The 24,741-nt window shown below is 37.4% G+C and overlaps 1 pseudogene; it reads right to left on the bottom strand.

Moving 5' to 3' along the window:
* Positions 1 to 3,661: 3,661 nt before the first annotated feature.
* LOC116635246 lies at positions 3,662 to 20,837 on the bottom strand (annotated as a pseudogene).
* Positions 20,838 to 24,741: the final 3,904 nt, after the last annotated feature.

The raw sequence follows: 24,741 nt of genomic DNA on the forward strand, positions 1-24,741 counted from the left end.
TAAACATAATCATAAAGCCATTATTATACCTAAAAATAAAGATCTTGGGTTACCAAATATCCAATAAGCATTCATATTTCCCCCAATTATTTTAGAAACTCATTTTTTAATTGTTATTTGTGTGAATTAGAGATTATGAAGTGTTTTGAGCAAAGAGGTAACAGAAACACTCTGGTTGATGTAGTAAGAATAGCGTGCGGGGTGTCAAGGAAAGAAGCAGGCAGAGTGGTCAGAAGCTGTTGTAGTCATTGGAAGAGAAGTAATGGTGGCTCAACTTAGAATGGTAGCTGCAGAGGTGGTGATAAATTTTTGATTGCTGAATATATTTTAAAATTAGAGCCAGTAGGTTTTCCAAAGGTATTGGATATATAGAGAGGGAGAAATCAAGGGTAAGTACAAGGTTTTTGGCTTAAGCTGGTTAATAGTGTTAACAGGTTTGGGGGAGACACAGAGTTAAATTTTGGCACATTGGTTTGAGATAGCAGTTGGACAGATTATGACTGTACCTAAAAATCAGAGTCACCAGCTATGAGACTGGATGAAATCACCAATATATTTAGTGTAAATTGAAGAGAGAAGATAACCAAGGACACAGCCCTGGGGCATTCCAAGGTTTTGAGTAAGAGATAAAAACTGGCAAAGGATACTGAGGAGCAACCAGTGAGGCAAGTGTTCTGGGAATTAAGTGGAGGAATTGCCTTACTGAGCAGGCAACCATCAACAGTGTCAAAAGCTGTTGTTATGCCAACCAAAATGAGAACTGTGATAAAGGATAAGATGAATTACTCTCTCAGGTAATTTTGTTTATTTAAAAAATATTTATTGCCTACCTACTATATTTCGGTCCCTGATTAGACACTGCAGGTAAAAATGAGAATAGGATGTAATTTCTACCTTTAGGAATCTTATATGTTATAAAACATAACTTATCCACTTTATGCTCCAGGATATGAAAAAAAATATTCCCCTCTAGAATTATTTGGTTAATTACTCTTCTTATTTAGAAGAAATATCAATACATTTGTGGTAAATAATAAAACCCACAGGTCAGGTTTAATTGACAAAAGATTATCTATAAGTTGTAGGCTTAAGAAGAGGAGAAAACCGTGAGTATCTCTAGAAAGGACTTTGGAAGGAGAGTGATGAGGCCTAAAATAAAAATAAGTGGGTAGAGGATGAGATCATGGGCTGGAGAAAGGCCAGAAGGAGAAAGGCTGGGTGGTCTCTGGTTGAAGAAAGACTTAGGACAAACAAAAACATCTAAGAGAGAATTGTAAATGGGTCACTTTAAAACTGTGGAATTGGACTGACAGAAGATGAAAACTGGGATAGTTTGCAAAGGCACAGGACCAATTTCTCTAAAATTCATAAAAATGAATAAGGTGTAGAATTGTCCTAGGCCCTAGAGTGGGGAGTTCAGTTCAATTGAACAAAGACGTTAAGAGCCAGAAAGGGCTGAACTGAAATCTGGGCTAAATATGTAGAGAGCTTGGCATGGAGTAAGTGTTTAGTAAATGGCAGCATTTACTGCAGCAGGATATACACCCCCTCAAAAAAGTCTGTCTACCAAGGTGTTGGTAGCAGCTGTCTCGATCATTAGAATATGCTTGCTTGCTTTTTATATCCTTTGTGATTCTATTTTTTTAATTTTTCTGAAATAAGTCCATATTCATTTGTAATAAGAAAAACAATATTGAAAACTTTTTTGTAAGATAAATAAAAGTTAATCATACAGTTTTTATCTAGTCATTATGGAGCTAATCTGAAAGTGGAAATAAATCCACTCCTGAAATATGGCTGATGAAATCACCTCAAATGAAATTTTCTAACATGAATGAGGCTCTAAAGTCCTCTGGGAGTGATGATAGGACCACCACTGATGGTGTCACTGAATCAGGTATCCTGATGTTTCACTTAATTCTAAGAAAATTTGTGCATTTGTAAATATAATCACAACTTCCTCCCTCAGTGTATTCCAACAACCTTAATTTTGATTTTTTTTTTTAAATGACATCTACATGCAGAGTAGGGTGGTTAGGGTAAGGGTATATGGAAGAATGACATTTCAAAACTGCTCTCAAGAACCTGCTAAAATGTATTATGTATAAAGGCAATACTGAAGAGATTATTCAGTTTAAAAAATTGCATTGAGCTATGTTGAGTGCTGGGAATCTAAAAGTGAATAAGACACAGGGCTATCTCCTACCAGGGGAAAAAGACATTTGAACAAATAAGTGACAATGTGACAAATGAAGCAATAGAAACACAGAAAAGCTACCTGGAAGTGCAAGGGTAAGAGTGATTAATTTTATCCAGAAGTTTGGGAAAACATTTCTGAAGTGGGAAATCTAGTTGCTGAGGACCAGAAAGAAAATAGTCTGGCATCCAAAATGGAAACATTCATTCTGAATGAGTAATTGTATTTGACACTTTTTGAGAAGTGTTAGAGCGAGCAGAGTGTCAGCATGTGAGACAAATAAGTTTAACAGAGGGCAAACTCAAAGACCTTTGTGTATTATAAGAAGGGCCCTGATGTGTATACATTGGGCAGTATGGAGGGAAATGGTTACGGAGGCCATCTGGGGCCAGCATGCTGTATGAGCTGAAGAACATAAGTTTTGTATAACAAGATGATTATCACCCATCAAAAACGTCTAAACAAAGCAATGTGATATAGCCGTATACTACACAGTGGAGATGAAGAATGAGTGCAGAATTTGAGCAACTTCCAAGAGATGACAGTGTTCCACATAAAGAAAAGCGAAGATATAGGGAAATATGATTTTGTGTTATGTGACTGGAACAATCTGGGGAGCACTGGGGGATTCTGGATAGAAGATGTTCCAGAGAGCAAATAATGGAAGATTGAGAAAATCTTCAGAGTTTGAACATAGAAACTATGTAAGGAAGTAACAAAAAATCTGCAGTGACAGATTTAGTGGGATTTAAGAATTTAAAAAGACTCTTGTAACATCAATTCTTAACATTCTTAGGTTCTTTATAAAGCAGAGAGGCCAAAAAGAGTATCGGAGGGAAAAAAACAAACAAAAGTTTGTTAGTTTTCATTGGCTTTAAATGGATGACTGCCATACAAGTTTCCTCAAAAGTTCAGCTCCAAAGATGTATTTTGGGTACGTATTTTATGTCAGACACTATAAACTGTGGTGCTGGGGATGTAAATATGTGTAAGGTACTGTACTTATTCTTACGAAACTTACATTCTATTTTGGTTATCAGATCTATAAACAGTTACACTGATAAAATATTCTTAGTGATAAGATATATATAGAAGAACAAAATACATCCAGAACACTGTGGAATTGATTAATCCGATTAATGCAATATAGTAATCAGATTGTAGCCATAGATTTCATCATTTTTGTGTAATTAGTTTAACTGTGATCCATGATGAAAATATACTCCTATCATCCAAACTAATATTCTTTTTTTTTTTCCGTTTAAGACAGGGAGTACTTTATTCAAACCCAACAGAGAAATGGACAGTGTGGGTCTGTAACAAAGTGTTGTATTTTAAAACCTAGGTCAGTAATTGTGTATGAGAGTATACACTGCTACATACAGATTAACTGATCAGAGCACAACTTCCCAACGTTGAAAACAGAATAAGCTGCCCTGTAAAAGCAGCACCCTTGTGACATTTTTAACTGTAGTATTCCTTTACTTCTTCTTCACCATCTCCTTCAACAGAATCCACATCAACTGCCTTCTAATCCTTCTCTAGGGCAGCCATGTCCTCCTGGGCCTCAGATGACTCTCCTTCCTCCATGCCCTCATCCGTACCAGTGAACAAAGGCACTCTTGGTCTACATCAGGTCAGACTTGTGGTCCAGGCAAGCCCAGGCCTCAGCTATGGCTGTGGTGCTGCTCAGCATGCACACGGCTCGCTATACTTTGGCCAGGTCTCCAACAGGTACCACAGTGGGAAGCTGTAATTAATGCCAACATTGAAGCCAATAGGATACCAGTCCACAAACTGGATGGTATGTTTGGTCTTGATGGTGGCAATGGCTGCATTGACATCTTTGGGAACCATGTTGCCATGGTACAACAGGCGGTAAGCCATGTATTTACCAAGGCGAGGGTCACATTTCACCATCTGGTTGGCTGGCTCAAAGCACGCATTGGTGATGTGTGCTACAGAAAGCTGTTCATGGTAGGCTTTCTCAGCAGAGATGACAGAAGCATATGTGGCCAGAGGGAAGTGGATATGGGGATAGGGCACCAGGTTGGTCTGGAATTCTGTCGGATCAACATTCAGTCCTCCATAAAACTTAGGGAAGCAGTGATGGAAGATACAATCTGGCTAATAAGGCAGTTAAGGTTAGTGTAGGTTGGGCATTTAGTACCAAGGTTAATACAACAGGTGTCATAGATGGCCTCGTTGTCTGCCATGAAGGCACAATCTGAGTGTTCCAGGGTGGCTTGGATAGGGAGGATGGAGTTACAGGGGCTCAGCTACAGCTGTGGAAACCTGAGGAGCAGGGTAAATGAAGAACTCCAGCTTGTACTTCTTGCCATAATCAAAGAAAGTTTCCAGGCCGTAAACCCTGCTCTGAGCACATGCTTGCCAGCACCCATCTCACTGAAGAAGGTGTTGAAGGAGTCATCTCCTCCCGCAATGGTCTTGTCACTTGGCATCTGACCATCTGGCTGGATGCCATGTTTCAGGCAGTAGAGCTCCCAGCAGGCATTACCAGTCCGGACACCAGCCTGGCCAACATGGATGGAGATGCATTCATGCCTGTTGCTGCTTTGCAGCTGCTGAACAGATGGCAGAGAGGAAAAGGAGATGTTGTTGCTTCTTACAGCCCGACTCTCAAATGGTTAATGTAAGAGAAACTCCAAACTAATATTCTTACTTTACCTGTGGAGAAGATAAAATATGTGATAGGAGTGTGGCTAAAATCACATATACCTGTCTCAATTACTAGAAAAGCAATTTAAAGCAATTTCCATGTGGCTGGGGTATAATGGATAATACTAGTGCATTGATAGCCATCATTTATGGAGCACAGTTCTGTACTTGTACGTCTACTTTCTCATTTAATTCTTATATAGCCCTTATATGAAGTAAAGTGTATAATTTCACAATTGCTACATGATGGAGGCTGGGTTTGAACCCAGGCAGTTTGTCTCTGGAATATATTTTCTTAACCTATATACTATCTTGCCTCTCAAAAGTCTTTTTTTTTTTTTTTGGTTGTTTGTTTTTTTTAAAGTCTTAAAAGACAATATATTGGTAAAATATATTGGTTATTTAGGATGAAGAAATGTAGGTGAAGAATAAAAAAATAACAGAATTTTTTATGTGGCTTTTTGAATGGGATAATCATTGTCTTATGTGGTAGTGTATCTTTTGTGGTTGTTTCAAATTACTAATATGGTTCTTCCAGCTTGCGTAGAAAAGCGTATTTGTGGAGTAAGTATTCATGAACCATTTTGCTGGGGGATCCTAGCACTGGGTAGATTCTTTTTCCAATTTTAAGACTGTTCTGGGGACATCTCTCTGAGGAACAGAAGGGGCACTAGGAGGCCACATTCACTTTCAATATAGTCATTGTCTAGGTCATGGTTCTCAAACTTGTCTCAAACTAGGTCATCAGAAGCAGCTGAAGGGCCTATTCAAAATACATTTTTCTGGGCTCCACCCCGAGGTTTCTGACTGAGTAGGTCTGAATCAAGAGTTTCCATTTGCATTTCCTACCAGTGTCTGGTTGATGCTGATGATGCTGGTTCAGGAACCATACTTTATTTTATTTTATTTTTTAAATATTTTATTTATTTATTAGAGGGAGAGATAGTGAGAGAAAGCACAAGCGGGGAGGAGAGGGAGAAGCAGGCTCCCTGCTGAGTAAGGAGCCCGGCGCGGGGCTTGATCCCAAGACCCTAGGATCATGACCTGACCTGAAGGCAGATGCTTAATGGACTGAGCCATCCAGGCACTCCAGGGACCATACTTTAAAAACCAAAGGTCTCTGCTGTTCTCATGCCTTTTTTATGCTTACAAAAGGTTGTGAATTGACATATCAGTCTCCCCTCACAGGCTGGTCCTGGCAGCAATTTGATCCACTGAACTTAGCAACACAATGGACCATTTTAGCCCTCACTTCATAACTAAGGCACCAGCAGGTAGACTGATCATCCAGCAAGGGCAGCATCCCAGAGACATGTATTTACCTGCGCTCCACCCAGTGAATAAAGAAACACAGGTCCAAAAGATTCTTCTCTCCCATACCCCACAAAAGGAGCCCAGTAATACCAGGAAGCCAAGGAAGGTACTCTTTGTCCCCATAGATGACACCAGCAGGAATTGATCAGGAGCTCTAACAGAAGAATAAAGCAGACCAAAAAGCATTGCAAGCGCTCTGAAAACTAAACTGTCAGTGAAACTAAACCCCACAAAAGTAGACCAGAATTCACCTACTAAACCTAAACCTAAAAGCAAATATCAGCTGAAAAAAGATTTAAGATTGAGTCTCCTAATAATCACAATATCCAGCATAAAATAGAAAATCATAGGCTATACCTAAGACCAGGAAAACCATAAAAAAAAACACTAAGAAAAACATGAATGAGAAAAGCAATCAATAGATGCTAATATTGAATTGAATCAAATGTTGGCCTTATCTAATAAGACCTAAAGCAGCTGTCATAAAAACACAGGACACAAAAGCAACACATAACATCAATATATGTATGAATATATACTGATAATGAACACGTGAAAGCCAAAATTTAAAAATGCCACTAAGAATTTCTCCACAAAGAATGAAATACTTAGGTATAAATCTAACAAAGCATATACAGGATTTATATAATGAAAGTTATAAAATGCTGATGAAAGCAATCAAAAAGAACCTTAAATCTTTGAGAGACATACCAAATTTTTTTGAATTTAAATTTTAGTTAACATACAGTGCAATAATAGTTTCAGGAGTATAACTCAGTGATTCATCACTTACATACAACACCCACTGCTCATCACAACTGCCCTCTTGAATATCGATCACCCATCTAGCCCATCCCCCCCATCAACCCTCAGTTCTGTATTGTTAAGAATCACTTATGGTTTGTTTCCCTTTCCCCTTTTTTTCCTCCCTTCCCATATGTTCATCTGTTTTCTTTCCTGAATTCCACATATGAGTGAGATTGTATGGTATTTGTCTTTCTCTAACTGACTGACTTCACTTAGCATAATACACTTTAGCTCTATCCATGTCATTGCAAATGGCAAGATTTCATTCTTTTTGACAGCTGAGTAATATTCCATTGTGTGTGTGTGTGTGTGTGTGTGTGTGTGTGTGTGTGTATGTGCCACATCTTTATCCATTCATCAGTGGACATTTGGGCTGTCTCTATAGTTTGGCTATTGTTGATAATGCTGCTATAAACATCAGGGTGTATGTACCCTTTTGAATCTGTATTTTTATATCCTTTGGGTAAATACCTAGCAATTGCTGGATTGTAGGGTAGTTCTATTTTTAACTTTTTGAGGAACTTCCAAACTGTTTTCCAGAGTGGTTTCACCAGTTTGCATTCTCACCAACAGTGCAAAAGGGTTTCCCTTTGTCTGCATTCTTGCCAACAACTGTTGTTTCTCATGTTAATTTTAGCCATTCTGACAGGTGTGAAGTGGTATCTCATGGTTTTGATTTGTGTTTCCCTGACGATGAGTACTGTTGAGCATCTTTTCATGTGTGTGTTAGCCATCTGGATGTCTTCTTTGGACATTCTTTGAAGATGTTCAGATGTCTTCTTTGAAGACATCATGTCTTCTGCCCATTTCTTAACTGGATTACTTGTTTATTTGGTGTTGAGTTTGGTTAAGTTCTTTATAGATTTTTGGATACTAACCCTTTATCAGATATGTTGTTTGCAAATATCTTCTCCCATCCGGTAGGTTGCCTTTTAGTTTGGTTGATTGTTTCCTTAGTTGCGCTGAAGCTTTTTGTCTTGATGAAGTCCTAATAGTTCATTTTTGCTTTTGTTTCCCTTGCCTCCTGCGACATGTGTAGTAAGAAGTTGCTGCCAGCAAGGTCAAAGAGGTTGCTGCCTGTGTTCTCCTTTAGGATTTTGATGGCTTCCTCTCTCACATTTAGGTCTTTCATCCATTTTGAATTTATTTTTGTGTATGGTGTAAGAAAGTGGTCCAGTTTCATTCTTTTGCATGTTGCTGTCCAGTTTCCCCAAAACAGTGTGTTGAAGAGACTGTCTTTTTCCATTGGATATTCTTTCCTGCTTTGTTGAGGATTAGTTGACCATATAGTTGTGGGTCCATTTCTGGGTTCTCTATTCTGTTCCATTGATCTCTGCGTCTGTTTTTGTGCCAGTACCATACTGTCTTGATGACTACAGCTTTGTAATATAGCTTGAAATTTGGAATTGTGCTGCTTCTAGGTTTGTTTTTCTTTTTCAAGATTTCTTTGGCTATTAGGGGTCTTTTGTGGTTCCATACACATTTTAGGATTGTTCTAGCTCTGTGAGAAATTCTGGTATTTTGATAGGGATTGCATTAAATGTATAGATTGCTTTGGGTAGTATAGACATTTTAACAATGTTTTTTCTTCCAATCCATGAACATGTTTTTCCATTTCTTTGTGTCCTCTTCAATTTCTTTCATAAGTTTTCAGTGTGCAGACCTTTACCTCTTGAGTTAGGTTTATTCCTAGGTATCTTATCATTTTTGATGCAACTGCAAATGGGATCAATTCCTTGATTTCTTTTTCTGCTGCATTGTTTTTGGTGTATAAAATGCAACAGATTTCTGTGCATTGATTTTGTATCCTGCAACTTTGCTGAATCTGTGTGTGGTCCTAGCAGTTTTTTTGATAAAGTCTTTTGGGTTCTCTACATAGAATATCATGTCATCTGCAAATAGTGAAAACTTGACTTCTTCTTTACTGATTTGGATGCCTTTTATTTCTTTTTGTTGTCTGATTGCTGAGGCTAAGACTTCCAGTACTAAATAGTACTGGTAAGAGTGGACATCCTTGTTTTTTTCCTGACTGTATGGGAAAGTCTCTCAGTTTTTCCCTCTTGAGGATATCAGATGTGGGTCTTTTGTGTATGGCCTTCATGATGTTGAGGTATGTTCTATCTATCCCTACTTTGTTGAGGGTTTTTATCAAGAATGGATTCTGTATTTTGTCAAATGATTTTTCTACATCTATTGAGAGGATCATCTGGTTCTTAACCTTTTTTTAATTAATGTGATGTATCATGTTGATTTGTGAATATTGAACCAACACCCCCGCAGCCCAGGATTAAGTCCCACTTGATGGTGGTGAATAATTATTTTAATGTACTGTTGAATTTGATTTGCTAGTATTTTATTGACAATTTTTGCAACCATGTTCCTCAGGGATATTGGCCTGTAATTCTCCTTTTTTTGTGGGGTCTTTGTCTGGTTTTAGAATCAAGATAATGCTGGCTTCATAGAATGAGTTTGGAATTTTTTCTTCCATTTCTAGTTTTTGGAACAGTTTGAGAAGAATAGGTATTAACTCTTCTTTAAATGTTTGGTAGAAATTTCCCAGGAAGTCTTCTGGGCCTGGACATTAGTTTGTTGGGAGATTTTTGATTACTGGTTCAATTTCTTTGCTGGTTATGGGTCTGTTCAAATTTTCTATTTCTTCCTGTTTCAGTTTTGGTAGTTTAAGAGTTTTTAGGAATTTGTCCATTTCTTCCAGATTGCCCAGTTTGTTGACATGTAATTTCCCTAGTATTCTCTTATAATTGTTTTTATTTCTGTGGTGTTGGTTATGATTGCTCTATCATTCATGATTTTATTTTTTTGGGTCCTTTCTCTCTCTCTCTCTCTCTCTCTCTCTCTGGTAAGTCTGGCTAAGGGTTTATCAATTTTATTAATTCTTTGGAGAACCAGCTCTTAGTTTTGTTGATCTGTTCTGTTGTTTGTTTGTTTCTATATTGTTTATTTCTGCTCTGATCTTTATTATTTCCCTTCTTCTGCTGGCTTTAGGCTTTATTTGCTCTTCATTTTCTAGCTCCTTTAGGCATAAGGTTAGGTTGTGTATTTCAGACTTCTTTCTTCTTGAGGTAGCCCTGTTTTGCAGTATACGTCCCTCTTAGGACTGCCTTTGCTGCATCCCAAAGGTTTTGGACTGTTACGTTTTCATTTTCATTTGCTTCCATGTACTTTTAATTTCTTCTTTAATTTCCTGGTTAACCCATTCATTCTTTAGTAGGATGTTCTTTAGCCTCCATGTATTTGTGGTCTTTCCAAATTTTTTCATGTGGTTGACTTCCAGTTTCATAGCACTGTGGTCTGAAAATATGCATGATATGATCTCAATCTTTTTGTACTAACTGAGGGCTGATTTGTGACTCAGTGTGTGATCTATTCTGTAGAATGTTCTATGTGCACTTAAAAAGAATGTGTATTCTACTGCTTTAGGATGAAATGTTCTGAATGTATCTGTTAAGTCCATCTGGTCCAGTGTGTTATTCATATCCATTGTTTCTTTTTGATTTTCTGCCTAGATGGTCTGTCCTTTGCTGTAAGTGGGGTGTTAAAGTCCCCTACCATCATTGTAGTATTATCTATGAGTTTCTATATGTTCATTATTAATTGATTTATATATTTGGGTGCTCCCAAGTTGGGCGCATAAATATTTACAATTGTTAGATCTTCTTATTGGGTAGACCCCTTAATTATGATATAATGCCCTTCTTCATCTCTTGTTATAGTCTTTGTTTTATAAATCTAGCTTGTCTGATATAAGTATGGCTACTCTGGCTTTTTTTTTTTGACATCCATTAGCATGATAGAAGGTTCTCCATCCCCTTACTTTCCATCTGCAGGTGTCTTTAGGTCTAAAATAAGTCTCTTGTAGGGCACAAATAGATGGATCTTGGTTTTTTATCCATTTTGATACCCTGTGTCTTTTGAGTGACATTTAGTCCATTTACATTCAGAGTGATTATTGTAAGATACGAATTTAGTGTCGTTGTGTTACCTGTAGAGTTGGTGTTTCTGGTGATGTTCTCTTGTCCTTTCTAGGTTTGTTGCTTTTGGTCTTTTATTTCCCCCACTCAATATTTCTTGCAGGGCTGGTTTAGTGGTCATGATCTCCTTTAGTTTTTATTTGTCTGGGAAACTCTTTATCTCTCCTTCTATTTTGAATGACAGCCTTGGTGGATAAAGTACTCTTGGGTGCATATTTTTCCCATTCAGTACATTGAATATACCCTGCCATGCTCTTGAATGACAGCCTTGGTGGATAAAGTACTCTTGGGTGCATATTTTTCCCATTCAGTACATTGAATATATCCTGCCAAGTTTCTGTGGACAGATCTATTGCAAACCTGTTCTGTCTTCCCTTGTATGTTAAGGACTTTTTTTTCCCTTGCTACTTTTAGGATTCTTTCCTTGTCTGTGTATTTTGTGAATTTGGCTGTGCTATGCCTTGGTGATGGTCGACTTTTGTTTAATTTAATGGTATTTCTCTGTGCTTCTTGGACTTTGATGTCTGTGTCCTTCCCAAGATTAGGAAAGTTTTCAGCTATAATTTGCTCAAATAACCCTCTGCCACTTTTCCTCTGTCTTCATCTTCTGAGACTCCTGTGATACGAATGTTACTCTGTTTTAATAAGTTGCTGAGTTCCCTAAGTCTACCTTCATGACCCATTACCTTTGTTTCCCTCTTCTTTTCAGCTTCATTATTTTTGAAAATTTTATCTTCTGAAAAATTACTGATTTGTTCCTCTAATTCACCCATCCTCATTTTTATGGCATTCATTTGGGTTTGTATCTCAGCTATAGCATTTTTAACTTTGGCCTGACTAGGTTTTAATTCTTTTATCTCTGTGGTAAGGGATTTTTTAGTGTCTTCTATGCTTTTTTCAAGCCTAGCTAGTATCCTTATAATTACTATTTTAAGTTCTAGTTCAGGCATATTATTTATATGTGTTGATTAAATCTCTGTCATTTCTTCCTGTTCTTTCTTTTGAAGAGGTGAATTCCTCTGTCTTGTCATTTTGGAGGTAAAAAAAAGGGGGGCAAAATAAAATAAAAATTTAGAAATTTTTTAAAAAATAAAATAAGTAAAGGAAGCCAGATTCTAGGTGTGTTTTGGTCTGCTCATTATGAGAAACTTAATAGAAAAAAGGTAGAAAGAAAGAAAAGAAAAAGAAAAAAATTGAAAATTAAAAAAAAAAATAAATAAAAAAGCATGTTCTTTCTGTATCCAAAAAAGAAACAAAAACAAAGATAAAAACAAAAAAACAAAAACAGACCCAAAGGAAGCTAGGTCCTGTTTCCCTAGAGCTGAAGCTGTGCAGTGCTCTATGCTCAGTGGACTTGGTGTGGGCAAGGGGTTTGTGTTGGTCTTCTGGGGAGGGGCCTGTTTCTCTGATTCATAGGTGGATTTGCCCTAGTGGAGATGCACCTGCAGGGCATGGGGGTGGGGCTTAGTATAGCGGCTCCATTCTCCACTTGGTGGCACTGTTTAGCTCACTGAGGTGGATGAAGCTGGTGGGTGCAGGGAGAAAATGGCTTCACCCTGTCCTCTCATCTCCAGAGCAGGAAACATGTGCTACAGATGTGCAAACAATGACCCCTCCATGTCTCTGGTTTCCACTGAATACAGCTTTCACACTGTGCCCAAGCTGTCCACCTGCCAAATGGCACAGCACTCTTGTGTTTTATCTCGGGGGGGCTGCGTTTCAAAACCCCACACTTCAGAGACCCCCCACAACAAGGTCATGTGCTGATCTTCTGGGGGAGGGTCTCACTGCCTTGTGGCCAGTGCAGACTTGTCCCTGACAACAGTTGTGCAACTGTGCAGCAGTTTGAAGTTTATGGTAAATCACAACACACAGCCAGTACCACAGATTGTTGCCCTCAGCCAGAGTTTCTGTTCCTATTCTGGTGAGCGGCGAGTGGGGAAACTCAACTGTGTCCACAGGGTCCTTTGCTCATGGAGAGGCCCTCTGTATCACCATGCACTACCAAACACACTCCAAGCAGGGGAAGCACTTCTCCCTGTTCAACTCTGGGGTCCAGCTTCCTCACTGGAGTACTGCTTAGCTGTCTGCAAACCTGGTCATGTTACAGACCTCCAAAACTTCAGAATCTGTGTTCCACAGTTTATGAAAAACTGGCGGTATTGTATCTGTCTACTTTTTCCCCATCAGTGGTTTTGGGGAGCAGTTTTCTTGTGCAGCCCCCTGTGCATGTTTTCACTCTTTCTTCTCCCCTCCACCCCCGCACATTCTCTCTTTCTCCTCCCTCTCACTCGCTACTCCCTCCATGATCAGGGCTCCTTCACCTGGACAGTTCCCATGGCTATTTTCTCCCATTAATCAACTCTCCACAGCTCCTACCTTCCACCTTTTGTTTTCCTGGTTTGTAGACATGCAGCTTTGTTCTCTAAGACTTCGATCAATTTCTTTGGTTTTCAAAGTGATTTGATACTTATCTAGCTGTGTTTGAGGAAAGAGGCAACCTTAGGGTCACCCTACTCCTCTATCAGCTTACCTCTTTCAAGACATATCATATTTTGGATTGGAAGACTCACTATAGTAAAGATATCATTTCTCCCTAAATTTATCTGTAGGTTTGATAAAATTTCTATCAAAGTTTCAGAAGGCTTTTTTTTTGTAGACATAGATAAATTTTTCTAAAACTTATATGGGAAGGTAAAGTCCATTAAATAGCCAAAACAACTTTGAAAAAGTAGAAGGAATAATCACTTCTCCTAATATTAAAGCTTATAATATAACTGCACTAATCACAGCAGTGTTATACTGGAGGAGAGATAGACATAGATCAGTGAAACATAATAGAAAATATAGGAATAGATCTAAACAAATATGCCCACTTAATTTTTGAGAGAGGAGCATAAATCAATAAATAGTATTGGAGCAACTGGGCATTCTTTGGCAAGAAAAATGAATCTTCACCTAGACCTTATCTCTTATATAAAAATTAACTAAAAATGGATCATGAAATTAAATATAAAACTTAAGTACCTTAAGAACATATGAGAAGGGGCACCTGGGAGGCTCAGTCGGTAAAGTGTCTGCCTTCAGCTCAGGTCATGATCCCAGGGTCCTGGGATGGAGCCCCGCATTGGACTCCCTGCTTAGCAGGGAGCCTGCTTCTCCCTCTGCCCCTCTCCCCTGCTTGTGCTTTCTGTCTCTCTCACTCTCTCTGTCAAATAAATAAAATCTTAAAAAAATATGAGAAACTTTGGGGGACCTAGGGCTAGGCAGAGTTCTTTGATCTGACACCCCAAACACTACCTAGAAAAGGAAAAATTGCTAAATTGGACCTCATCTAAATTTTAAAAATTTACTCTTTGAAAAACTCTGTTGAAAGGATTCTAAAAACCCACAGACTGAGAGAAAATATTTGCAAATCATGTATCTGACACAGATCTTCTATCTAAAATACGTAAAGAACTCTCAGAACTCAATATTAGGAAAAACAATTGATCCAGTTAGAAAATGGGCAAAAAATCAAGCACAGACATTTCACTGATATACAGAAGGCAAATGAACATATGAAAAGATGTTGAACATCATTAGCCAATGGAGAAATGAAAATTAAAACCACAGGGAGCTATTATTGCACATCCAATCAGAATAGCTAAAATAAAAAATAGTGACAACAAATATAGGCAAGAATGTGAAGAAACTGTATCACTCATACATTGGTGGTTTGAATGCAAAATGGTATAGCCACTCTGGAAAATGGACAGTTCCTTTTGAAACTAAGAATAAATTTACCATATGCAATGGCATATTTGGAGATTTTTTCCTAGAGAAATGAAGACATTTTCATATAAGAATTTTTCTGAATGTTCTTAGCAGCTTTATTCATGATAACCCCAAACTGGAAACTATCCAGATAGCCTTCATAGGGTGAATGGTTAAACATACTGTGGTACATTCATACCATGGAATACTACTCAGCAATAATAATAATAAAAAAATGAACCATTTATACACTCAAAAATCTGGATGGATCTCAAGGAAATTATACTGAGTGAAAAGAATATCAAAATGGTACACATAGGGGCGCCTGGGTGGCTCAGTTGGTTAAGCGTCTGTCTTCGGCTCAGGTCATGATCCCAGAGTCCTAGGATCGAGCCCCACGTTGGGCTCCCTGTTCAGTGGGGAGCCTGCTTCTCCCTCTTCCTCTGCCTGCCTCTCCCCCTGCTTGTGCTAGTGTGTGCTCTCTCTCTCTCTCAAATAAATAAAATCTTTAAAAAAAATGGTACACATAACTGCATAATTACATGAATATAACATTTGTGAAGTAACAATCACAAATATGAAGAACAAATTAGTGGATGGGGAAGGGGAATGTGTGCCTTTAAAGAATAATCTTGTGTTGGCATAGTTGGGTGTCTTGATTGTGGTGGTGATTATACAGAACTACACATGTGACAAAATTGTGTACAAAAATACAAATGGGTGCATGTATAATTGGTGACATCTGAACCTGCTGTTTGAATTGTGTCAATGTCAGTTTCTTGGTTTTGATGTTGTACTGTGGTTCTGTGAAATGTTGGCATTGGGGGAGAAGCTAAGCGAAAGGTTTCCCTATATATTTTTCTGCAAATTCCTGTGCATCTGTAATTGCTTCAAACTACATGTTTTTTTAATGGTTGTGAGTAGAACTAATGCATGATCATGAGTTTAATTCTGTCATCTTTGAACACAGCCATTGTATTCACACCTCTGGGTCCTTAAGTCCTTTTATACCAAAAATTTAAGTTTTAGCTCAGGCTGAGGATATGGTCAGAGACTTAAGGAAATTCTTTGCAGAATACCAATGTAATTGGGAACTCTTATGCCGTTCCATTTATCATCAAGTCTAATTAACTGGAAAGGGGAAGGGAATGGGGATTGGTATAGAAAGGAGGAAAAAGAAAATTCAGAAGTCAAGTAAAAACTAGTACTAGGATGAATTTTTTTGAAATAAAGGACAAAAATCTTTCAATTTGGGGCACTACTTCCTTTTTATCTTTGTGAAGCCAAAATTTATATGTCCATGTGGCAGTTTTATTTTTAAATAAATTTTAATTGCATTTATTTGTTGCTTATACCAAAATCTTTGGATTCTGTATAAATATATAATAAAAGCCAAGGCCCTTAGTACAGAAAGTGAAAAATCTAAGAAAAACTTAAGAATCCAGGTGAAATAGGTTTTAAAGACACAGGAGGTAGTAATAGTCCTATATTAAACTCCTATAAGCTTTTCTCTATTTCTTATTCCAACATCTGCCTCTTGAATTTTAATATCCATTATTTCCTCCCTTCCCAATTGCGAAGGACTTAGACCAGAGGTCAAAAGGCTGGAGCACCCAACTCCAGCTCTGTCATATGTTAGGTATGTGATCATTGATTCATTAGCCTGTTTCTTCATCGATTTCATTTTGAGAGAAAGATGGCACAAGAAGCATTTTGCAATGCTTTAAAAAAAACCAGGGCACTATTAGTAATAGCTTCTCAGCTTCTAAGAAAGTGGCCACTTGGAAAGTACAAAGAAGAAAGAAGAACTGAAATGTTCAGATTTAGCCAATAACACTGTAGAGATCTCTGGGAGCCCAAAGATAAATCTGTCTGTGGAATAAAATTCTGTTTGTTTCCCATGTAAGGAATATGTGGCAAAAAAAAAAAAAAAAAAATCTCATAGCCTGTAATATCACCTTTTCATGAAAGTTTTGTGAGTACTGGTAAGATAAAATATATGTAGAGAACCGCTGAAAAGATGTAAATACAATAAAATGGAAAATATAGTCTTAAAAACATGGTTAAGAAACAAGATGATCAAGAATAGGAGAATATGAAATAAATGCATTATGTTTTATGTTTTGAAACTATATATAAATTGATCCTTATGTATAGATTTTCTGTAAGTTGGACATCAGTAACCTTTTATTGTAGCTCATTGCTTTTCTTGATTTTGAATTTTGTGCTCTGATAATTTTCTTTTCTTTTCTTTTTTTTTTTTTTTGATATAGTGTTCCATGATTCATTGTTTGCAAATAACACCAAGTGCTCCATTTAATACGTGCTCTCCTTAACACCCATCACCGGGCTAACCCATCCCCCCACCTCTCTCCCCTCTAGAGCCCTCAGTTTGTTTCTCAGAGTCCACAGTCTCTCATGGTTCCTCTCCCCCTCCGATTTCCCCCCTTCATTTTTCCCTTCCTACTATCTTTTTTTTTTTTTTTTAACATATAATGTATTATTTGTTTCAGAGGTACAGGTCTGTGATTCAACAGTCTTACACAATTCACAGCGCTCACCACAGCACATATCCTCCCCAGTGTCTATCACCCAGCCACCTCATCCCTCCCACCCCCGACCCCTCCAGCAACTCTCAGTGGAATATTATGCAGCCATCAAAAAAAAAATGAAACCTTGCCATTTGCAACAATGTGGATGGAACTAGAGGGTATTATGCTAAGCGAAATAAGTCAATCAGAGAAAGACATATATGATCTCACTAATATGAGGAATTCTTAATCTCAGGAAACATCATTAGTTTTTGATGTAGTGTTCCACGATTCATTGTTTGTGTATAACATCCAGTGCTCCATTCAATACGTGCCCTCTTTAATACCCATCACTGGGCTAACCCATCCTCCCACCTCCCTCCCCTCTAGAACCCTCAGTTTGTTTCTCAGAGTCCATAGTCTCTCATGGTTCATCTCCCCCTCCAATTTCCCCCCCTTCATTTTTCCCTTCCTACTGTCTTCTTTTTTTTTTTTTTAACATATAATGTATTATTTGTTTCAGAGGTACTGGTCTGTGATTCAACAGTCTTACACAATTCACAGCACTCACCATAGCACATACCCTCCCCGATGTCTATCACCCAGCCACCCCATCCCTCCCACCCCCACCACTCCAGCAACCCTCAGTGGAATATTATGCAGCCATCAAAAAAATGAAATCTTGCCATTTGCAATGACGTGGATGGAACTGCTAAGCGAAATAAGTCAATCAGAGAAAGACATGTATCATATGATCTCACTGATATGAGGAATTCTTAATCTCAGGAAACATCATTAGTTTTTGATGTAGTGTTCCATGATTCATTGTTTGCATATAACACCCAGTGCTCCACTCAATACATGCCCTCTCTAATACCCATCACCAGGCTAACCCATCCCCCCACCCCCCTCCCCTCTAGAACCCTCAGTTTGTTTCTCAGAGTCCATAGTGTCTCACGGATCTTCTCCCCCTCTGATTTTCTCCTCCTTCATTTTTCCCTTCCTACTGATCATTTTCTTTTGAGTAGTTTCCAGCTGCTGTAGGTGAGAAGCTACCACCTTTATAAGCACTTTGATCTTACTATATTAACAAATGATAACAATCTCGGGAATTGTTCTTTCATACCCATAAGTGGCAAATACTAAACCAGACCTTAATAAAAGATCAACAGTGAACTCTATAAAAAATACTCTACAGCAATGAACATTTTCAGAGCAAGCACAGGAGATGACTTTTATGAGTCCAAGATACCCGAAGTAGCTACTGTGAGTGACCGCTCCAGAGAGAAACAAAAGGATCACCAGTTTCACAGACTGGCCAGCATTATGATGTAGGTGGCTTATGGCCTGACAGGGCCAACACCCAGAACTGGGACAATGGAGCAGGATGGGTGACACAGTCATCATCTTAGAGAACCCAGCAAGCAATTTACTGAAATAGGCCATTTAGAGAAATGGAGCCAGGATAGGCCATTTCCCAGAAATGGATATCACGGCCTTTCTCTGTGTGGCTTTGCACATGAATAGCCTGAAAAGTTAAAAGATGATGAAAGGAGAGCCTGAAAAAGCCAAAAGGTCATGGAAATTGAAAGACGTGATGGGAAAAAGATGTTAACAGTGGTAATGGGGAGCATCGGAGCAATTCTAAGGCTTGCAGTGTGTAATATGTGGAATCTCCTGTCTTATTGGCAGAGGATTCTGAAAAATTTTAATGACATGCAGTTAGCTATCGGATATTATTTTGTTTTATAGGAAGTTATTTAGATTTGAGGCGGTCAAGTTATTCTAGTACCAGGATCCTGGGTTTAACGTATAACCCCACCCTTGTGTCCTGAGATCTGGTATGTGTTTGCTGACTTCTTCCCTTATGCCGGGCCCTTCCTCATAACCTTCTGATAAGCCTAAGGAAAAGAGAAGATGAAAGATGTTTCATTTACATAAAACTTTTACTTTCCTGGCTGATATGAGAGACTGTCATTGGAAAGCCCTATCCAGAGATCCAAAGATTTAGTGGAGATTTCTCTAGAGAATGAGAAGACTTACTGCTGCCTTATCATACTTTCACATGGCTATTCCTAATCTTGTTCAATCTGCTGTCTCTGCCTGGGGTGACATTGCCTTCCTCCCTTTGTTCAGATTCTCCTTATCTTCAGTGTCTACCTTAATCATCTCTTTTTCCCTAAAAAGCTAACTTCAATCTTTCCTCCTTTCTCCACTCAAGCGATTAATTGTATTTTCTGGTATTCTCTTAATTATTTGTTAATGCTTGAATATTAGTGCTTTTATATTGTATTTTATGATCCATGGTTCTGTTCCCCACTAGACTGAAAAATAATTTCTGGCACTGAGATTAGAGTCAAAATCCTGATTTAGCCACTTAGCTGGATAATGTAAGACAAATCACTTACAAACCTTTTTGTGCCTCAGTATTTTCAAGTATAATGTGGGAATAATAAAAATAATAATAATAATAACAAATACCACATATGATTATTGGCAGAAAAATGTAAAGTAATACAATTAAATTCCCCAAATGCCTGATATGTAGTAAATACACAATGAATGTCAGCTATTGCTATTTTTATTATTTTTTTTTTGAGGACTTCCAGATTTTTTTTTAAAGATTTTATTTATTTATTTGACAGAGAGAGAGAGAGCACAAGCAGGGGGAGGAGCACAGGGAGAGGGAGAAGCGGGCTTTCCTCTGAGTGGGGAACATGAGCAGGGCTTGATCCCAGGATCCTGAGATCATGACCTGAGCCGAAGGCAGGCGCTTAACCGACTAAGCCACCCAGGCGCCCCCTGAGGACTTCCACAATTTTACATGATAGGTTCTCAATAATGTTTGCTTGTCGCTGAGCAACACTGATTTTCTCCTAATATGCATAGGCACTTGACTGATGCATATTTGGTAAGACATAAGAACAATGTGCTTCTCTTTTTGGTCATGTGTGGCTGCCATGAATCTGGCGATGGAGCTAGGATCAGAGTTAGAGAACAATGTCAAATACTAGGGTTTCATCAAAGTTTAAAATGAGCAACTGCACTGGCACATGAATCTGAATGGGATGTGGACCAAGGATAGGGCAAAGGATGACATCCAAAAAGCAAAAGGAAAGTGTGAATTAAAACATCATTAGATTATCTAGGCTGAAGAGGTCAGATTGTGCACTGAGATAAAGAATAAGGGGATGAAATTTGGGCTAAACTAGGAATAGGACCACAGCAGGCTGAAATACAGAAATGTGGTTTGAATCTTCAAGCTTGGCAGTGCTCACTGGCCTTCTACCCTGGCTTTAAGCAGCCTCCCTGGTGTGTGCAGATAAGGAATGGCAGGTGTAAGCTGCTTCCTGGGGTGAGAGAGATTTTTTCAGATGCCCGTGCCTGCAGGGAAGATTCTTCTCACTAGGGAACTAACAACTGGTATTAAGTGCCCAAAGCTAATGAAAGATCCCTAAGAGCAAAGACACACTGTGCTAAAATGCTTAGTCAAGGATTAAGTTCAATCATTCTGGTTAAATCCATCTTTAAAGACCGGGTGCTTACCTGAATTTGTTCAGTCATGCCTCCATTTTCATGATTTTTTTCTTAAGGCGGTTTCTTTCAAAGGTCAATCTATAGTCAATTTATTTACTCAAGTTCTTTTTCTTTATGCCCCTCATATTTTATACACTGTTTCTTTTATGCAATTGAGGTCACCTTACTATGAAATTATACTAGTCATTGCCTAGTGTAAAAAGGTGACATTTCCCCCCTTATCTCCTCAACTCATATTGTAGAAACTTCCCACATTCTCAATTTCTTCTTCCACAGCCCATGCTGCTTGAGTGGGCCATATGAACCACCTACCTGCTCATAGTCACTTGATCCAATAAATCAGATTCTCTTTCCTAGGGTTTTGTAATTGGAATTCAGAGACTCTAATTGCTTCCTGTGGATCCCTTGGATTGGGATGCTATTTAGGCTGCTGTAAATCTTTTCTGCCATGTGCAGAGAGAAGTAAATAAAACTGTTATATTCGGACTTTTGGTTGCAGAATAGAAATCCAACACAGTTTAAGCTAAAGAGGATGCATATTGTTTCACTGAGCAATCTAGAATTATCTAGTCACATGGATGGCTAGATCAGGGTGTTTACACATAGTTATGAAGAACTTTTCATCTTTCAGTTCTTTTTTTTTTTTTTTTTTTTTTTCCCTATGTTTGCCTTATTCTCTGTCAGGAAAGATGGCCCCAATAGCTATAGTTTACATGATTCTTAAACATTTTGATCTCAGAAAGAATGAGAGCCCCCTTATCTAATAACCCAAATAAAAAAAAGTTGAACTGTCACCAAAGAAGATACATAGATTGCAAATGAACATATACAAAGATGTTCAATGTAATTAGTTATCATTCATTAGCATGGCTAAAATTAAAAAGACTGACCGTGCCAAATGTTAGAGAATATGTAGAATAACAGAAAAATGTGACACTTTGAAAAGTTTAACAAAATTGAACAAACTGTTAATAAGACTCAGCAGAAAGGAAATAAACTATATTGGAAATGTATGAGGGAATAGATATTACCATAAACCCTACAAACATTGAAGGGATAAAATGAGAAATATAAATACCTTTTTGCAAATAAATTCGACAACATGAATGAAATAGACAATTTCTAGAAAAGCAGAGCTTACCAAAATTGAAGAAATAGAAAATCTGAATAGCTGTAATTTAAAAAAATAAATTCATAATCTATATTCTCACAAAATATCAGACCAGATGGCTACAAACTGCAGTTGACCCTTGAACAACACAGGTTTGAACTGAACAAGTTCAACTGTATTTTCAACTGTGTGGGGTGGGGTGGAGGGTCCGTGCCCCTAATCCCCATATTATTCAACCATCAACTGTATTCAAAGCTATAAGGAAGAAATAGTATACATTTTATAAAAGTCCTTTCAGGGGGCACCTGGATGGCTCAGTTAGTTAAGCATCTGACTTCAGCTTAGATCATGATCTCAGGGTCCCCACTGAGTAGGGAGTCTGCCTCTCCCTTTTCCTCTGCCCCTCCCCCTGCTTGTATTCTCTCTGCCTCTCTCTCAAATAAATAAAGTCTTTTATAAAAAATAAAAGTCCTTTCAGAAAATAGAAGCAACACACCCCAACTTCTTTTAAAATTCAGAATAACTGATAAGAAAACATAACAAGAACATTATAACAAAAAAAAATTATAGTACAGAATCCCTTTTGAATAAAGACACAAAAGATCTTTACAAAAATATTGGCATATGAAATGTAGAAATACAAAGAAATGAACAAGGAGCATTTACTGCAGGAAGTCATGGGTTTAACAATAAAAAGATTGAGTAATGTAATTTATATTTTTATACAACAAGGAAAACACATACAAAAGAATTTTGAAGTGAAGGAAAAGCAGTTAACTTTATTCATCACTCATTAATGATGAATAAAAATTCTCAGAAAACTATGAATAGAAAGGAATTTTCTCAGTTTTGAAAAGGGTGTCTACTAAAAACTATGGTGAAAATATTCCTTAATGGTGAAATAATGAACACATTCCCCTTAAGCTGGGAAACAAGTCAAGAAAGTTGAATCTCACCACTTCTATTCAACATTGTACTGGAAGTCCCAGCTAGTGAAATAAGACAAGAAAAAGAAATAAAAGCCATAAGAATTGGGCAAAAGAAAGTAAAACTTTAATTTATAGGTGGTAACTTTTCATTTTGAACATTCTCAGGCATCTTCAACACAAATATTAAGTGAAATTAACATGGTAGCATGATACAAGATCAATATATAATAATTAACTGTATTTTTTAGGAGCAGCAAACTTTGGGAAATAAAATTCAAAAAGCAATTTATTTATAATTACATTAAAAAGCATAAAATAATAAATTCAGTGAAAGATATACAAACATACAAACTGAAAACTAAACATTGCTGAATGAAATTAAAAATCCTATATAAATAGAAATGAATCGTATATGGATTGAAAAACTCAGTATTGTTAAAATGTCAACTCTTTCCAGATTGGTGAGTATATTCCATATGAACCCAATCAGAATTTCAAGACTCCTACAGAAATTGCCAAACTGATTCTAAAATTTATTTGAAAAAGCAAAAGGTCTAGAAAAATAAAAACATTGTTGAAGAAGAAAAACAAAAATGGAAGAAATAACATTACCTGACATTGTATAAAACTACAATAATCAACAGTATAATATTAGCATAAAGACTGACAAGTATATTAATGCGACAGCATAGGGAGCCCCCAAATAGGCCAGCATGTATATGGTAAATAGTTATTTGACAAAAGCACAAGCCAGCTTAATAGAGAAAGAAAAGTGTTTTCAAAAAAAGTCATGCTAGGCCAACTGTATATCCATTTGGGAAAAAAATAAAACTTCACTCTTATCTTGTCCTACCCATAACACTTAATTATATATGTTGATTATATACAATGCTGGTGGGAGAGTAAAATGGTGCAGGTACTTTGGAAAATATTTGGCGTTTTCTCATAAAGTTAAATGAAAACTAAAGCTATAAAGCCTCAAAGAAAGTATTAGAAAATACATTTGCAGTCTTAAGGTAGACAAAAATTTCTCCAAGAAGACACAGAAAACACTAAAAAAAGAAAGAAATTTGATGGAGTCAAATTTAAAAACACCCATTCACCTTAAGCCCATATTACAAAAACAAAAAGACAAGCAACCTAGGAGAAAATTTTCACAATAGATAGTTCTAGCAAAGGACTTATATCCAGAATATTTAAGACACTTCTACCTACAAATTAAGGGGAAAAAAAAAAACAAAAAACAACTTCATATGAAAATGAGCAAAAGACTTTTATGGGTGGCTCAGTCAGTTAAGCATCTGCCTTCTGCTCAGGTAATGATCTCTGGGTCCTGGGATCAAGCCCAGAATTGGGCTCCCTGCTCAGTGGGGAGTCTGCTTCTCCCCCTTCCTCTGCCCCTCTCCCCCCCACCCCCTGCTTGTGCTCTCTCTCTCTCAAATAAATAAATCTAAAAAAAAAAAAAAAAAGACTTTTAGAGACATTTAACAGAAGATATATGAATGGCCAATGAGCATGTAATATCACTGGTCACTAGTGAAATGCAAGAATAAACCCAAAATAAGATACAACTGCACACAGACTGAAATGGCTAGAATTAAAATGATCAATATCAATATTAGCAAGACTGTGGTGAGGCTGAAACTTTCGTTCATTGCTAACGTGAGTCTAAAATTGTATGTCTGTTTTGGAAAACTCTTAGCAACTTTTCATATAATTAAAGATTCATCAATTTTATAATACAACAATTTCCCTTCTAGATATTTACAAAAATACTGAAGACATACATCCACGAAAAGACTTGTATAAGAATGTTCACAGCAGCTTTATTCACAAAAAGAACAAAATTGGAAATAATTCAATGTCCATTAATAATTGAATGGATAAATTG

Source organism: Phoca vitulina, unplaced genomic scaffold (assembly GCF_004348235.1).
Source record: "Phoca vitulina isolate PV1807 unplaced genomic scaffold, GSC_HSeal_1.0 scaffold10, whole genome shotgun sequence".
Taxonomy (NCBI): Eukaryota; Metazoa; Chordata; class Mammalia; order Carnivora; family Phocidae; genus Phoca; species Phoca vitulina.